The sequence below is a fragment of the Periplaneta americana genome, chromosome 7, assembly GCF_040183065.1.
Source record: "Periplaneta americana isolate PAMFEO1 chromosome 7, P.americana_PAMFEO1_priV1, whole genome shotgun sequence".
Classification (NCBI taxonomy): Eukaryota; Metazoa; Arthropoda; class Insecta; order Blattodea; family Blattidae; genus Periplaneta; species Periplaneta americana.
In genome coordinates this window covers 25379111-25398035 of record NC_091123.1, presented here as the reverse complement: position 1 = coordinate 25398035, position 18925 = coordinate 25379111, and the positions used below count along the sequence as shown (strand labels likewise).

The 18925-nt window shown below is 35.8% G+C and overlaps 1 protein-coding gene and 1 non-coding gene across 6 annotated transcripts in view; both read right to left on the bottom strand.

Annotated features, from left to right (window-relative positions):
* LOC138702989 (titin homolog) overlaps window positions 1-18925 on the bottom strand; it is a 914774-nt gene that overhangs the window by 476877 nt on the left and 418972 nt on the right. The gene's annotated exons all lie outside the window — the stretch shown is intronic.
* On the bottom strand, window positions 17647-17720 carry TRNAN-AUU (transfer RNA asparagine (anticodon AUU)). Its single transcript has one exon. It is a non-coding gene; the product is annotated as a tRNA-Asn (tRNA).

Here is an 18925-nt window from a genome sequence, read left to right as displayed (position 1 = left end):
ATAAGCCGATTACGCACGATATTGGATGTAGTAACAACCTGATAGCCTATATAATGCTAGGATGGCATAAATGATTTTTTCTACGACACTCGTGAAAATTGTCGCACTCACTATTGTTCACTCATGTCATAATCATCAATATTATGCATTTGTTGCATAAATGACTATTATGTCAGATTTTCCCACCATTTTATCAGATTCTAGGATCTAGTTAGCTGGCATCTATCTTGGAGCGTTGGCAACACTGAACATGTTACGGGTCCAATAGATTTGTAACTACCGCCAGATCCACAGCAGAGGACAAAATTATTAATGATACTGCGTAATAGTACATAGCAGATATCCCGTAGATGGCCAAGCCGTATTTAGTATAAAGTCAATGTTTACGAATATGATGTTATCTGTAGACGGCTGAGTTCAAAGAAAATCGATGCGATGAAAGCCAAGACCTTTTCGCCTCTTGTCACAATAAGATGGACACGAGACAAGGAGAACGCACCCAAGATGGCCTCAGCTGGAAGTCCATTATGGGCGTGCATCGTTGGCAGTTACGCAGATCGCTGATAACCAAATGCTGCTGTCGATGAAGACGCAAACTGCGCGCGAAATGCTGACAACTGGTTCAACGTGAGATAAAATTCCTTAACATGCAGATATGACGCAGCAGCGCGGATTACGTCTGCATTACAACGTGGGCAAGTTCAGCTCTGCAGTAGTAATGCGGATCATTAAGACTGAAATGTATATATTAGACAAAGATTTAAAGACACAAATGACGAAAAATGAAGAGTTAAGGCTCATTCACAATGAAAATTAAACATAACATAAGCGTTAACTTACGTTACGGTAAAATGAAGAACATTCCCGATGGGAACATAAACATAACCGCTAAGATACTTGGTAACCATGGAAACATAACAACGACGCCATTTCCTCATAGTCTGTCGTATACATCAGCGCTGCACGATTGTGTACTATTTGCAAATCACGTAAGCATAAGCATGAAAGTTTGGAGTTTGCAAATTTTCATGCTAACGTCTAACGGCAATGTTTATGTGAATCATTGTGAATGATCCCATTCGATAAACTGGCTGCAATCTTCTGTGTTTATGTTACGGTTATGTTTAATTTTCATTGTGAATGGGCCTTTAGTGCACTGTAATGAACACCTGAAAGAAACGTCTGTAAAATTCACACAAAATAATACACAGTATAGAATTAATAATGTTGAGCTAGAACCGAAGAGAAATACAACAAATGGATTGACCTAACAGGCTCCATCTTTGATTACTGTTGTTTGTTTCCGATATCTATACTTCGTGGTGTGTACAGATCTGCTGATAAAAACTGCCAGGCTGCGGTTATCTTCCCGACGTGAAGATCCTTTTCGCGGGTGGTCCACGATCCTTGAACTTCCTTATAAGCGGTCCATTGTTCCGCGCGGAACTCAATTTGAAACAGCTAAGTGCACGTCAGGAATTTATTGATGCAATTATGCTGTTTAGAAGTGACCCACACCTTCACAATTTCCTCCCGATGTTGCCACGCCTCTTTTGCTACGAGTCTTACGAAGGCGATAATGCGAGTTGTAGTGATTTGTTGTACATTGTGTGCAGTGACAGTGCGAAGGAAGATTTTGTATCTCGAAATACTTCCTGACCGAAATGCTAATGTATTTAAGACAAGTGTGAAAGAGATGCCGGACTTTTTATGCTAATTGCAATAATGGCAATAACAGTAAACGTAACAATAATAATAAGGTCAATCTGCAGTTTCCTATGGCCACTTCCAACGGACTCATAACGAATATTCACACGTTTATCACTGGGATTGTGGCGCTGGAAATCAAGTTTGAACACTTTTATCACAGCCACGAAACATTTCAATTTTTATGCTCGACCATATCGAAATGTAGTAATTATAAACCTGGTAGTAGCCCTTTAATGCACCTCATTAAAGTACACCTATTCATTATAGTTCAGTTGTTCAGCCAATGAGAAATCACCATTGTACCATTATAAAACCGCAAGTATCGATTATTCTCGGATATGCAATCGAAAGACAACTAGCAAAACGTCACGGAGGCTGGAAATCCAATACTGTCGCAGAAGGTCATGTTCTGTTACTATAATAATTAGCGTTAATTGTAAATCATATTCAAATAAATTCAATTTGTCATCTCGCTTTTCAATTCTAAATCAATTTCCAGGTTATATCAAGGTTAATGTTCATATTATTCTCTAGATTATATCAAGGTCAATAACATTCGTTCCTCGGAAAAAAATAATACTTTCGCGTCTGCGCACATCTCACAATTTAGAAGGTCAGTTCCGCTCCTCAGTCAGATAAGAATAACATGAATACTTATGAATAATTTCAAGTTAGAAATATGGTCGAGCATAAAAAGTCGTATGAAACTTGCCTATAATGGTAATTAAGACGCTCGTATGAAAATTATGAAACGAGCTTGCGCTCGTTTCATAAATATACTCGCGTTTTAATTACTACCATTATAGGCTCGTTGCATAATGTACTATTATTGTAAAATATATATGCAATTATCACTACAATGACACAATAATTCTTGCAGATAACACAGAATCAACTTAGGAAACGTAATTAACATAGTCGCAGTTTCACTTCACTTCCACTAGATGACTCTTGACTTCCAGCAGACGATAGACTACAGGTGTAGCAGGAATGCCAATATCGGCAAACGAAATGAAACTAATGTGAGGAATGTTACAACAGGTGTGCTAAACGTGAGGAATGTTACAATAGGTGTGTAGTACGTTAGGTTAGGTTAGGTTAGGTTTGTAAGATTATATGAATGGTTACCACAGTTGGCGACACTGCAATCATTCTCCCACTCCACCTCAAATTACGTCACAACGACGAAATATGGCCGCCTTCTTCATTCAAGTACGACGATTTTCCTATATATGTAAGGAACCTATTTAGGGCGGGTTAGGCAGGACCACAGCTCTCCCAGGGATCACATCGAGTTTATACTACTCCACACTACAAAACTAAGGTATTTTCAGTGTTTGTTTTTAATTCCCTATACTGGCAATACCAAATTCAAGATTCACCAATAATAATAATAATAATAATAATAATAATAATAATAATAATAATACCAAACTTACTTCACAATTGAACCTCATTATTGAAATCTTTTGAGGGAAGTTCTTGTGACTTTGACCCGGTGACACAATGGCGAATCGCACATAACCTTCAGATAGTCTCTCAGCGGGAGTAGAAGTCTGGGCTCGTGGAGTTCAAAGATCACTCAACGCACGACGTGTACCCCAGGGAGCCAGCTTCCTTTGTTGCAGAAAAAAAAGAGAGATTTAGGTGTGATAAATTGTAGCACGGACTCGCTCGTGTCAAACCCTGGACTCTGAAATATTAAGTCTCGCCATTTCCAAGTTCTTATCTTCCACCGCCGTGCATGTTACACCTACAACGTCCAAACAACCGCAGCAACGACGACATCGCTCATTAATCAACAGTTAACGTTTCAGTAATTTCTATCTTGAATGTAAATAATAATTTATGCTTACAAGCTTACATGAAATTAATTTATATAACTCGGACCTACTACAGAGTCATTAAGATACAGGGTGAAAGTGAAATAATCCTGCAGATTGGAAGGGACGATAGGGTACACATAAATGAAGAGAAGACCTGTATTACGTTTTGTGATTAAATGCACGGTTAATTAAAAAAATTAAATTTCAAGTTACAGCAGTTTGGCAACATCGCTGCTAACATACTTTTTCTTCTCATAATATAAATGTAAGAGGTGAACGAAATCAGGTCTTTATCCCTAGGTGAATTACCTCCCACCTCCCTCTCAAGCTGGACGTTTCATTCAGTGGCTTGAAATTAGTAGTTTTTAAATTAAATTTACACGAAAACAGTGCACGCTATTGAAATACGCCAGAGGGATAAATTATTATTTATTAGATATTCTATCGATATGGACAAAAATTCCATGTATTGTGGGTCCCTATCACCACGGGCATGGCGCGTCCTCAGGTTGCGGATAGAGGAGACGGCCTCCAGATATGGAGGGTAGCTGCGAATATATTGAATAAGCAGTCGTGGACAGCCGATAAGGGGTGGTCCTCCAGCTTGGGGGTTGGGCGAAGGGCTAACAACCCATCACCGTAAAAAACAGCTTGTTACGTATCCCTATAATAAGCCTCGGAATAGGACTGATTCTCTGGCACGACCACAGCAAAGGAATAAGGTTTTGAGATTTGGCACTTGGAACGTAACTAGTCTTTATAGAACAGGAGGGGTAACATTAGTAGCAAAAGAACTAGCTAGATATAGAATAGACTTCGTAGGAGTACAAGAGGTTAGGTTAGATGGGAATGGCATATCACAAATAGGAGATTACTTGTTGTATTATGGGGAAGGAAACAATAATCACCAATTAGGAACAGGATTCTTTGTTCATAAAAGAATAAAATCAGCAGTAAAAAAGGTCGAATTTATCAGTGACAGGTTATCATATTTAGTACTTAAGGGTAGATGGTGCGACATCATAGTTATAAATGCTCACGCCCCTACAGAAGAGAAAGACGACCATATAAAGAATAGCTTCTATGAGGAATTGGAACATACTTTTGATCAGTTCCCTAGATATCACATGAAAATTTTATTGGGGGATTTCAATGCTAAAGTACGACGGGAGGATATTTTTAGACCAACTATTGGAAAAGAGAGCCTACACGCAATTAGTAGTGACAATGGAGTTAGATTAGTCAACTTTGCCACATCGAAAAATTTAATTGTCAAAAGTACAACATTCCCCCATAAGGATATACATAAATATACTTGGACTTCTCCAGATGGATTGACACACAACCAAATAGATCACATCTTGATAGATAAACGGAGACATACTAGTATAGTAGATATTCGAACTTTCAGGGGTGCAGACTGTAATTCTGACCATTATTTGGTGATTGGAGAATTAAGAGAAAGATTATCAGTAGCCAAGCGAGTAGAGCAGCAAGTTAATATTACTAAATTCAATATTTTGAAATTAAAGGACGAGGAAGCTAAGCAAAATTATCAGGTCGAAATTTCGAATAGGTTTGCCACTTTAGAAAGTTCCGACGAAGTTGAGAAAGAATTAGATGTTAATAGCGTGTGGGAAAATATCAGAGATAGTATCAAAATTGCAGCTGAGCAGAGCATAGGTTATTATGAAACTAAGAAAAAGAAACCGTGGTTTGATGAAGATTGTTGCATGGTAGTAGAAAGAAGGAAACAGGCAAAATTGAAATTCTTACAGGATCCAGTTGAGGAGAAGAGAGATAATTATTTCAATGAAAGACGGGAAGCAAGTCGTACACTTAGGAATAAAAAGAGAGGTTACTTGAAGGAAAATCTGAATGAGGTAGAAACAAATAGTAAGAATAAAAACATTCCAGACTTATATAAGGGTATAAAGGAATTTAAGAACGGATATCAGCCAAGGGTAAACGTGATCAAGGATGAGAATGGTGACTTGCTTGCAGACTCTCCATCAATCCTAAACAGATGGAAAAACTATTTTGCGCAATTACTAAATGTACATAGGCCAAATAGAAATGATCGGGACGAAATTGAAATACAAACTGCTGAGCCATTTATACCCGAACCCACACTTTCAGAAGTCGAAATTGCGATAGAGAATCTGAAAAAGTACAAGTGTCCAGGTATCGATCAAATTCCAGCAGAATTAATACAAGAGGGAGGAAGCGAAATTTATAAACTTGTACTTGCTATTTGGGAAAAGGAAATTGTACCAGAACAATGGAAGGAGTCCATAATTGTACCTATTTTTAAAAAGGGGGACAAAACCAACTGTGGTAACTTTCGAGGAATATCACTTTTGTTGACGTCGTACAAAATTTTGTCCAATATTCTTTTGAGAAGATTAACTCCGTACGTAGATGAAATTATTGGGGATCATCAGTGTGGTTTTCGGCGTAATAGATCGACTATTGATCAGATTTTTTGTATTCGACAGATAATGGAGAAAAAATGGGAGTATAAGGGTACAGTACATCAGTTATTCATAGATTTCAAAAAGGCATATGACTCGGTTAAGAGGGAAGTATTATATGATATTCTTATTGAATTTGGTATTCCCAAGAAACTAGTTCGATTAATTAAAATGTGTCTCAGTGAAACATACAGCAGAGTCCGTATAGGTCAGTTTCTATCTGATGCTTTTCCAATTCACTGCGGGCTAAAGCAGGGAGATGCACTATCACCTTTACTTTTTAACTTCGCGCTTGAATATGTCATTAGGAAAGTTCAGGATAACAGGCAGGGTTTGGAATTGAACGGGTTACATCAGCTTCTTGTCTATGCGGATGACGTGAATATGTTAGGAGAAAATACACAAACGATTAGGGAAAACACGGAAATTTTACTTGAAGCAAGTAGAGCGATCGGTTTGGAAGTAAATCCCGAAAAGACAAAGTATATGATTATGTCACGTGACCAGAATATTGTACGAAATGGAAATATAAAAATTGGAGATTTATCCTTCGAAGAGGTGGAAAAATTCAAATATCTTGGAGCAACAGTAACAAATATAAATGACACTCGGGAGGAAATTAAACGCAGAATAAATATGGGAAATGCGTGTTATTATTCGGTTGAGAAGCTCTTATCATCCAGTCTGCTGTCCAAAAATCTGAAAGTTAGAATTTATAAAACAGTTATATTACCGGTTCTTCTGTATGGGTGTGAAACTTGGACTCTCACTCTGAGAGAGGAACATAGGTTCAGGGTGTTTGAGAATAAGGTGCTTAGGAAAATATTTGGGGCTAAGCGGGATGAAGTTACAGGAGAATGGAGAAAGTTACACAACACAGAACTTGCACGCATTGTATTCTTCACCTGACATAATTAGGAACATTAAATCCAGACGTTTGAGATGGGCAGGGCATGTAGCACGTATGGGCGAATCCAGAAATGCATATAGAGTGTTAGTTGGGAGACCGGAGGGAAAAAGACCTTTAGGGAGGCCGAGACGTAGATGGGAGGATAATATTAAAATGGATTTGAGGGAGGTGGGGTATGATGATAGAGACTGGATTAATCTTGCACAGGATAGGGACCGCTGGCGGGCTTATGTGAGGGCGGCAATGAACCTTCGGGTTCCTTAAAAGCCATTTGTAAGTAAGTAAGTATGGACAAAAATTACGATTCTACTCACAATACTCATAGAATGAGAGAGTGTTAAACATTTGGGGAAAAACATTTTTTTTTCTAAGAAACTATGAATTTTCCACTAATATGATATTACACTTTTTTGTTACATACAACATGAGCTGTTCGCTCTGAAAATCTGCAGGGTTATTTCAGTTCCAAACTGTATATAGCTGCTGCATATTGCATATGCGTCCTGTTGAAATGACACTGCACTGGCCCGTAGTCGCGTTACGCGTTCTTTTCTACTCTGCTCCCATTGAGTTCTCAAGACCCCATTTATTTCATTATTTCTTCTTTTCTTTCTTTACTTTTCACTACTTGCTCCATTCTATTCTGTTTCTTCTTCTGTTTTCTAGTGTTCTATTCCTTTTTTTCTCTTTTCATTTTTCCCTTCTTTCTCATTTCTTCTTTTCTTTTTCGGCGTTTCCTTTCTTTCTTCATTTATTGAGTTCTCTATTTATTCTTTTCCTATTTGGTGTTTTATTTCTTTCTCCATTTCTTGATTTCTTTATTTATTCTTTTCCTATTTGGTGTTTTATTTCTTTCTCCATTTCTTGATTTCTCTATTTATTCTTTTCCTATTTTGGCGTTTCCTTTCTTTCTCCATTTCTTGATTTCTTTATTTATTCTTTTCCTATTTGGTCTTTCCTTTGTTTCTCCATTTCTTGATTTCTTTATTTATTCTTTTCCTATTTGGTGTTTTATTTCTTTCTCCATTTCTTGATTTCTTTATTTATTCTTTTCCTATTTGGTGTTTCCTTTCTTTCTCCATTTCTTGATTTCTCTATTTATTCTTTTCCTATTTGGTGTTTTATTTCTTTCTCCATTTCTTGATTTCTTTATTTATTCTTTTCCTATTTGGTGTTTTATTTCTTTCTCCATTTCTTGATTTCTCTATTTATTCTTTTCCTATTTTGGCGTTTCCTTTCTTTCTCCATTTCTTGATTTCTCTATTTATTCTTTTCCTATTTGGTCTTTGCTTTCTTTCTCCATTTCTTGATTTCTTTATTTATTTTTTCCTATTTGGTGTTTTATTTCTTTCTCCATTTCTTGATTTCTTTATTTATTTTTTCCTATTTGGTCTTTCCTTTCTTTCTCCATTTCTTGATTTCTTTATTTATTCTTTTGCTTTCTTTCTCCATTTCTTGATTTCTCTATTTATTCTTTTCCTATTTGTTGTTTCCTTTCTTTTTGCTTCTTTTTTACATTTCCTGATTTCTCTATATCGACTTTTATTTTTTATTTTTCTTTTCTTCCTACAATTCTTGATTTCTGTATTCTTCTTTTGTTTTTTCATTTTCCTTTCTTTCTCCATTTCCTAGTTTCTCTACTTATAGAGTAATTAAAAAGATATAAAGCTTGAATATGGCCGGAAGAACGACACTTTCAACATCTATTTTAAAGTAGGTTTCATAACCAATTTCTGCACTTTGTAGGCAGCTCGGCATGTCTCCCATGTTCCAGATCCCGTGCTAAACTGCCATATCGGACACTGTAGGTACTTCAAAGCAACCGTGTCATCCTTCTTTCTCGAAAACATTATGATATTGGGTTTTCGAAAAAAAAAAAACACTTAACTAAAACTTACATAATCGATTGATGGTAGTTCCATTTTCGAGGACAAACCGCAAGTAGGGATAACAGAACCAACTTTGAATATTCAAATTAGAACGTAGGTCGTGTAAGACATCTTTAGATGGGACTTAAAAAAAAATTAATAAAACTTATTTTATAACTTTCATTCTATTGACAGTGACTTCTAGTGTCACTTTTTTTAAGCAAAACAATATTTGTTTTATGGTCTTTAAATTTAATATTTAAATGAATTTTAAAAAATGTTAAAATTCAAAATAAAATATCTGGCATTCAACTTGGTATATGACAAAAATTAATACCTCGAACTGTCTACCTGATTTTACTTTACAAAAAAATCCAAAACACAAAGCCTACATTTCAGTTAATATTTCCTTAAAAAATTGGGCTTGGGATGGAAATTTCAGCACAAAAATCAAAAGTAATGGCATTTTTAGGACAAGACCCAGTCAGAAGTAAGATAATACACAATAACCAATGCCTCGAACAAGTGCAAAATTTCAATTATCTGGGTTGTGGAATATCTTATCAAAATGAAAAAGATGTGAACAAGAAAATTACCAAATTTACACAAATTCTAGGAATAATAAACAATGCATTAAAAGCTAAATTAGTACAAAAATCTACAAGAATAAACATATATAATACATTAGCATTACCCACCCTTTTATACGGAAGCGAGATTTGGTCATTAAAGAAAAAAGACATGAACAGAATCAAAGCAACGGAAATGAAATTTTTGAGGAGGACGGCAGGATATACTCTTTTAGACCGAAAAAGGAATGAAGAAATTTTAGAACAATTAGAAGTAGAGTCAGTAGAAGAAAAAATCAGCAGATACAAATTCAATTGGCTAGATCATGTAAGAAGAATGGAAAATTCAAGAATCCCAAAAATTATGATGCAATATAAACCTAGAGGACATCGTCGACCAGGAAGACCTTTAAGAAGACTGCTAGATGGGGCCGAAACAAGTCTACAGAGGCCTAATTCGTGAAGGATGATGATGATGATGATAAAAAATTGGGGTTTGGACTTAACCCCCAACATAAAAAAAAAATTCGAAACTTTTCATCATAGAAACTTGAACGTTGGTACGTACCCTTATTTCCCAATAAAAGTTCTTATTCTAGACATACCCTGAACATCTCATTAAAATTTGTCCAACAGGAAATACATTTTTTACAGATTTTATAGTGAGCCCTTAAAATGAACAACTCTCGGCCTGGATTAAATTCCTATCTTTGTAACTGTGTAGGCCTGCCGTTATTATATTATCATTGTGCATCTAATTCATCTCTGAATAGTGTCTGTACTTTAAAAGAGATTACATAGTGTCATTTGCCATTACAAGAACGTTCAGATCCTGAATCAAAAGCCAAGTACAAGTTGTCGGGGCTGATGAAAGATGACCACTGGCTAATTAACTGGTCGGTTGATATTAAAAAGTCACATCAGAGGCTTGCATGATCGGAGATGATAAAATATGTAGTATTTAATGCTACCATGTTCAGAATGTGTGTAACCTTTGTAGGCCAGAGCAGTGCATGTTGAAAGCTATAATGACGTATGAAAACGTGCCAAAAATTTCAAAACTAGTTGTTAATGATGTTTAGTCATGAAACCTGTTCTCTTGGAAGAAGGTATTGAAGCAAGAAAGAAGTTATTGTAGGCAGAAATTTGCTAATTAATGCTTTGCTGCACGACGTAATGTCCGTGAAATTTTTCCTGGGCATAATTTCAAACACGGGTCCTTGTCACACAAACTGGAATGCCTTTCCTAAATCATCAATTGTCGCTAATTTCTTCCGATTATGTTAGAACCACTTTTTATCCTGAGCGGGGTTACTGCGCGAGTTATAATAACATCTTCTTGCTAGCGAATTATGTCCTTAATGGACACGAACTGGTCCGAGTGACCCGTCGGAAGGACAAAACATTAACTCTGCACCAGAGGACGATGGACAGCTGCTTCGTGGTGAGGATTTCTGTGAATATTACACTTTTACTACGTCATACTACTTTTGACCAATAAAACGGTACGAAAGGACGTTTCTCAGCCAATCATGGCTGCTTATCGCACAATTTTATCGTTTCCCTAGCATTTGTTTAATTTTATCGCTTCCCTAGCATTTGTTTGTTTTTATCACTACCCTAGCATTTGTTTCTTTGCTTGACAACATTTCAAACTGCAAATTCTTTACGGTACTATAAAACATGCTTTGCGATCGTAATTTGTTTCCCGAAGATAGATAGTGGACTGAAAATAGCGGCTCCGTTCAAACATTTTGGTGAAGGTAACATTAATGAAATAGAATTTTAGTAAGTCAATTAATATCTATTTTATTATATCAGAGTACTTTATCTCTTCTAATCTTTCTATACTTTCTTCTGTTTTTATCACCTTCCTACCATTTGTCTCTTTCCTTTCCAACATTTCAAACTGCAAATTCCTTACGATTTGCGATCGTCATTTGTTTACAGCATAGACAGTTAAATGAAAATGGCGCCTCCGTTCAAACGTTTTGGTGAAGCTAACATTAGTGAAATATAATTTCAATAAGTCAATTAATATTTTATTGTATTAGAGTACTTTATTTCTTCTAATCTTTATATACTTTCTTCTGTTTTTATCACCTTCCTACCATTTGTCTCTTTCTTTTCCAACATTTCAAACTGCAAATTCCTTACGATTTGCGATCATCATTTGTTTACAGCATAGACAGTTAAATGAAAATGGCGCCTCCGTTCAAACGTTTTGGTGAAGCTAACATTAGTGAAATAGAGTTTCAATAAGTCAATTAATATTTTATTGTATTAGAGTACTTTATTTTTTCTAATCTTTATATGCTTCCTTCTAATCGTGTAATAGTCAGTTAAATCCCAATCGAGTTTTGATTTTCTCTAGATAAATCAAAACCTCTAATGTGATTAAAGTTGATAAGACACGTACTCTGATTTGCTTTAATAGTTAGAACAAAACGAAAATAACAATATATTACCACAGTCTAGTATATACTGCCACGAAGCTAGAGTTGTTGAGGGTACTAGGAACAACAGACTCTGCCGGCACTATTTCGCATTGTCTGTGATGACGCGATAGTAGCGATCCTAGTGGTTAGCAGCTATCTATGGATGCATATTCCCTACGTATTGAACTTCGTGACTGCATATACTAGACTGTGATATTACTCACAACAGACACCGGGAATAACTATACTTTAGTCAAACTTGTACACAATATTATACTTTACTCATTATTGGTACAGAAAGGAATCGATTTAACTTCATTTGTGCTATAGAAAAAATAAAAATACTTTATTAATTTACGATATAAAATATCGATAATTTACTCATCACAACGTTTGAGTATCATTAATGAGTGTCTTTCTATATTTTATGTCATATGAATAAAGTATCGACCGAACTTAACTCATATCTGGTATAGCTTTAGATTCTGTATTTCCGTTTCATGTTAGGTCTATTCTGACTTTTTTTTCCGGCTTCCAAAAGAAAAAGTCATCAAAAAATGTCCGCATCAACATAATGTCCAACCAAGAAGGACCCATACCAAATAGCTCCACACATAATAGGGTCAACATAATGAAAAGGACCAAACAAAAATGTCCCACGTAGCTGAAAGGTCCACAGGTCAAATAGTCCCACATTTAATGTCCCACATAAAATTGGTCAAACTAAATGTCCCACACTTAATTACATCGCATGTAATAATGTTTCCAATAATAATCATTTATCGTTGCCATAGAATTGAAATGTGGAATGTCAAATTCAATTGTAGAATGTCAGAATGGCCCAAATCATCTATAGTCAAAAAAACAAATCAATGTTATTACACCACGATAATCTGTACCTTTTCGGTTGTCTTGATGGTAACATCAAGACAACCGTAAAGGTGACACAAAATATGGGAGATGCTTTTATCGGAAGAACTCTAATGCGAAATGTACGACAATAACATACCTCTCTACCTTAGAGTCATAGCGTACTATATGAAGCTCTATAGCGACCCCCAAGAAGAAGTTCCAAATTATGAGTGACTGGAATTAATACATGTAAGGTTTTTGGTGTGAGTAAATTTGATACATTTTCCTAAATGTATCTTGTATCTTGTAAATTAATTTTTAAATAAACCTTGAATTCGCAAAGTATCCTATAGGATACAACAGGTTAATAGGCTATATACTATAAATTTAATACACTCAGGGACAAAAAAAAAACCGGACACTTCCATATTTGCTTGTATTTTGTTGCCAATTATTTCAAAATGAAACAAAACCCATTTAAACAAAATAATGTTTCATTTAGCACCTTATACGACAACATTTGAAAAAAAAAATTTCTGATGAGAAAATTTACAAAAAATTACAAAGGGCGTATAACTCTGGCATCGTTTGGTCTAATTTTTTTTTCATTTTATGGTGCCTTAAACATTAAAAACTCTTTTTAGTAACGGGTATTACCCCTCTGGCTTGAATAACTGCATCCATACGTCTTGGCATGCTCTCAATTTGGTTAGTAATGTCTTCTTGAGGAATAAGTTCCCATTCTTCGCCAAGTGCTCGCCTCAACTCTTGTAACGATTCTGGTCTCGGTCGTCTATTCTTAACACGCCGTCCCAGCATGTCCCACACGTGTTCAATTGGGTTCACGTCTGGACTCCTTGCTGGCCATGGAAGAACATGGATTCCCACTTCTTGGAGATAATCTCCGACCGCATGGGAAATATGCGGCCGTGCATTATCATGCATTAAAACAAAATTATCGCCTACAAATTGGCCAAATGGCACAACATGATCAGCCAAACATTCATTTATATATCTATCAGCTGTTAGTCTTCCATTTTCAACAAAAACCAACTCTGTACGAGCATCCGTACACACTCCTGCCCAAACCATCACTCCACCACCTCCATACGGCACCTTTTTCGGAAAGGCAACACTGTGAAAATCGTTCTCCCCTCCTTCTCCAAACTCTTTCACGTCCATCAGGTGAGCACAGATTGAAACGGGACTCATCGGTGAACAGAACACAGCTCCACTGTCCATTTCTCCAATCCCTGTGATCATTTCCAAAACGCAGTCGTTCAACTCGATGCATCCTGAGAAGTCTGGGACCAGTTGCAGGTCTACTTGATATCAGTCCACTTGCTTTCAACCTCCTTCTAACTGTTTTGGCCGAAATTGGGCGTCCATGCATGTTAACAAATTGCTGGGCTACACTAGTAGCTGGCAGGTTGCGCTCCCTAAGAACTCTCAACACCATATACCTGTCTTCGTTTGGGTTTGTGGCTCTTGGACGACCCGAACCTGGTCTTCTGGTATATTCTAGGGTCTCTCTATACCGTTTTATGGCATCATGGGTTGTGCTTCTAGCCATATTCATAACATTTGCAATGTAACGTACACTACGTCCATCATCGTAAAGGGCTACAACTCGAGCCACATCTTCAAGTCGCATCTTGTTTTAAGACAAATGTTACAACCCCACTTAAAGTCAGAAAATGTAAAAATAAAGAAATAACGAATGATAACGATAATGAAGCACAAAATGGTTGAGACAAAATTGTTATAGCTGAGATTCCGAAAGCAAAATTGGAATATTTGGTTGTAATGGCCTGTTTATAAAACAAAAAACAATCAACACTGTATACACGTCTCCATAACAACAGATGGCTACCATAATATTGTATGAGAAGATAATGTTTTGCAAAATACCAACAAATATTAAAGTGTCCGGTTTTTTTTTTGTCCCTGAGTGTAGTATAATAGAAAAAAATTGGTAGGAAAATTAAAATTTCACAATACTATAATATTGCACGACATAATATAAAATATGGACATTGCGTTAGTTGTTTTCTTTACAGTCCGACACGGTTTAATAAACTAGTGTGAGAAATGAAGCTTTGCCAATTTAAGGGTTAAATTGTATTCCTTTTCTAATTTACTGGTTTGAAATTTTTATTGAAGTTAAATGTTCCTTTTTAACACGTAGGACATTTAAAAACCTGATGTAATTGAATACTGCACATAATTATTTCTATGAAAGTGATCCTTATAAGATGCAGGTCATTTCAGTATGTTGGACCTTATAGTCCGGGAACATATACCTGAACAATGGACATTTTTTAACGTGGACATTACGAAACGTGGGACATTTTTGCATATTGACCCTTGTAGGAAAGGACCATATCTCTAATAATCATTTTCTGTATGTAAACTTTCTCCTAAAACGTTTATGTGAAGAGCTTTCTGCACATTCTATAAATAAAATGAACACAACCCTTCTACGCTATAAGCGAAAGCTAGTACTAGAATGTATTATTACCCTTCATACGAACATTAACGTTACATAAAAATCACCACCAAAGATCTAAATGCAGATCTAAATTTTTGTCGATAGCTGGGAAAGCTGATTGGTTTGATAGGTAGTCAAATTATTGGCTACGCGAGATTATCTGCGTACAATGAAGGACCAGCGAATTTCAGAAGTGCAAGCGCAAATTAGTACCTGCGCAGAAGGTTGAGAGACTCTCGAAACCTGTTATCTTCCCAAAAAACACACTAACTAACTCCGAACAGAAGTGAATGTAAAAAATTCATGTTGTGCCTTCGACATGCTAGCACGTGTTTCAGAGCACGGACTAATGGGTAACACCAATTGTAATGAATCGTTGTGAACCTGGCTAAGCCATGAGAACATATCCGCGGAATAATACTGGTAGTAGGCTAATGTATTCTGTGTGCCTGAGGATTTTAATTTAGTCTTATTGTCCCACAAATACATTCACAATAGATACTTTTTTATTTGTTTCGTTTTTAATTCACACTGTGAAAGAAATATATGCAAAAATGACCAATGTACGCTTTTAACACAGCCGGCCCGATGGCTCAAGCGGTAGGGGCACGGCATGTCTCTATCGCTTGGTCCGAAGGGTTGTGGGTTCGAGTCCCGCCTCGGGCATGGGTGTTGTGTACGTATTGGTTTAAGAAAACGAAAAACAGGAAAAAGAGAGAAACGAAAAAAGAGAAAAAAAGTGGTATAACCTGTAAACCTTAAAAAAAAAAACATGGGACAATAATAACATTCTTCAAATGTTTCTCGTACAAGGCCCTCTACATGAATCGATCAGCTACAGAAGCAAATAATAATAATAATTATTATTATTTATTTTAGCTGGCAGAGTTAAGGCCGTAAGGCCTTCTCTTCCACTCAACCTGCAAAAAGTATATATACATATGCATGAACTTACAAAGAATTCAACAATTTGATTTAGATGAGAGTTACATGTATACAAGAGTTATTTACGAATTAAACAACAAAATACTATGAACCATTAATTAAACACTGAAATAAACTGTGTAGCAGAATTAAGCTAAAATACATAGAATGTTAATATATTTCAAATAGTATTAGATAATACAAAGAGATTATTATGAGACAATTTTGAAAATACAGGATGATGTCTAAAGAAAGAAGTAACAATGTAGTCAGTGATAGTTTAAATCAGTATGATTGGAGTGAAATGCTAATAAGGTTATCTTTTAAGCTGTTTTTAAAGGTGTTTATTGTCTTGCAGCCCCTAATACTTTGTGACAAGGAATTCCATTGACGCGAGGTGGATACTGTAAAAGATGATGAATAACAAGATGTTCTATGAAGAGGTATACTTAGCGTGCTACAGATAAGTGATCTGGTATTTACGTCGTGGTTAGAGTATAGATAAGAGAAACGAGACGAAAGGTAATTTGGTGTTGAGGTGTGCAGAATTCGAAAGAGTAAAGACAAAGATTGTAAAGTTCTACGTTCTTTAAGTCGGAGCCACGAAAGACTTGCGAAAGACGGTGATATGTGAACATATCGTCGGATGTTGCACACGTATCTGACGCACATATTCTGAGCTCGCTGTAACTTGACTGACAGTTCAGAACTTAGGTCACTTAACAAAACGTCACAATAATCGAAGTGCGGCATTGTTAGGGTTTGTACTAGGGTACTTACAGTATATATAGCCGGCCATAAACATTTTCATTTAGACAATATTCAATTTTGAATCAATTTTTTTTATCAAGGCGGTTAAAACTTTGTACGATACACATGTCATAACTCATATTTAGGGACCGGATTTTTATGTAATATCAAGGTGTGAAATATGCACATATTTATGTAAGAAAAATAAGCTGAATATGTACCAAAATATGTAAAATCATAAAAATATTTAATATCAATATGTGGCGGCTATAGGATAGGTATGACTCTCCAGTTGTGATTTCATAGAGCACCCGAATTTTTTTTACTGCATACTTGACACATTACAATTTTTCCATCTGTAGTGAAACCTTCGTCCATCGCAATCCATGATTTTATTTTTGTCGTCAGGATTGAAGATATAGGGGCCTTTTTAGTTAGTTAAAAGCAGTAGATAAACTCACTTGCACTTTATACTGTAAGTACTAAAACTAGAGAACTGAGTGAAATGAATGACACAACAGTACTGCAAGCACTGTTTCGCTTTACTGGATTAGGAGAAAATAAGAGAAGATGTGGGACACATGCATTTTAGCTGCTCCCTGTAAGAAACAAAATACCTACTAAAACCTCAAACTATAGGCATTTAATAACTGTTGTTTGCCTGGAACTAAGGACGTTGTGTTTCGTGCCGAAATATATCTTTTCTTGGGTAGGGAAAAAGGCTTTTTAAATCTGTGTATTTCAAATTGTAAGCTTCCCTAACGGAATGCAAATCTGGTCTTTCAGGTGAAGTTCCCTGTAAAGCAGATTTGAATAATTTCAAGGGAAAAATTGTTCCGGGGCCGGGTATCGATCCCGGGACCTCTGGTTGAATGTACCAGCGCTCTTACCAACTGAGCTACCCGGGAACTCCACCCGACACCGTCTCAACTTTTCCGTAACGGAAGTTTTTTTTCCCCCCTTTTAGAGAGGTGAAAATGAATAAACCCCCTAAATATGTAGATTTATGTAATATCAAGCCATAATATGTAATGTGGGGTAAATATGTAAAAATATGTAGTACCAAATTTGATTATATTAATGGTAATTACAAGATTCGCAAAGATTTGTTATTTATATACGGTTAGGTTGAAAGGAATATAATATATAATTACATAAAAATCCGGTCACTACTCATATTTCAATACTCGACTGGTTATCAAACTCGGCCTCCGGCCTCGTTTGACAAATTTCTAATCTCGCACTATAAAATGAAACGTTACGACACTAGTATCGTAAATATCTGTTCATATTTTACATTAGTTTAGTACAAATGTAGATGTTACATGTAAAAAAAGTATATAAGTATTTACGTTCAATATCGACTGCGTGAAAAATTAATGCAAGATGAAACTTCGATGTAATTAACTAAAAGTGAGTCACTTCACCCACTGAGCATTTACTAGACTTTAAAAATAAATAACTTGTAAGAATCAATATTGAATTATAGGGGTACCTTCGCTCAAAGTGCTTGCTTGTATTCTGCACATTTCCTATTTTGCAACATTCGTTTCGAGCCTTATATAGAACAAGTCCATCCTAGTTTGCATGGTAATTAAATTCAAATTTATGAATTAAAGACTTGGGTTTTATTCATTAATAATTTATTATATTTTATAGCAACCGTTTTCAATACTAACTTCTTTTTGTGAATGGGATTCCTTGTCTTATAAGACGATAGAATATGCAAATTTTTCAACTTGAGTAAAAATATCAATTTTGTGCTGCTGTGTGCCTTTTTATTACAAATTTTATTAGTCATTAAAATGTATGAATTATGATCGATGTACTCGGTTTTGCTTTCATAATATTTTAAGAAACATCTACAAGAAAAAAACGACAATCACGTCAGATCTTTCAATGAGATTCAAAACAGCGGATTTGAATATCCCTACGTCATCACAGGAATGCAGCTTCCCTATATGACTACAGTCCGAAAGTAATAGCAAAATTCTTTTTGTGCGAGATCGTGCGTATTTGCTTGCTTTCGGCACAAAACCAATACGCGGTAAGTGTGAAATATCACATTCAGTATTTCCAACATAACACACATAACAATTTCCCTCTTCTTACC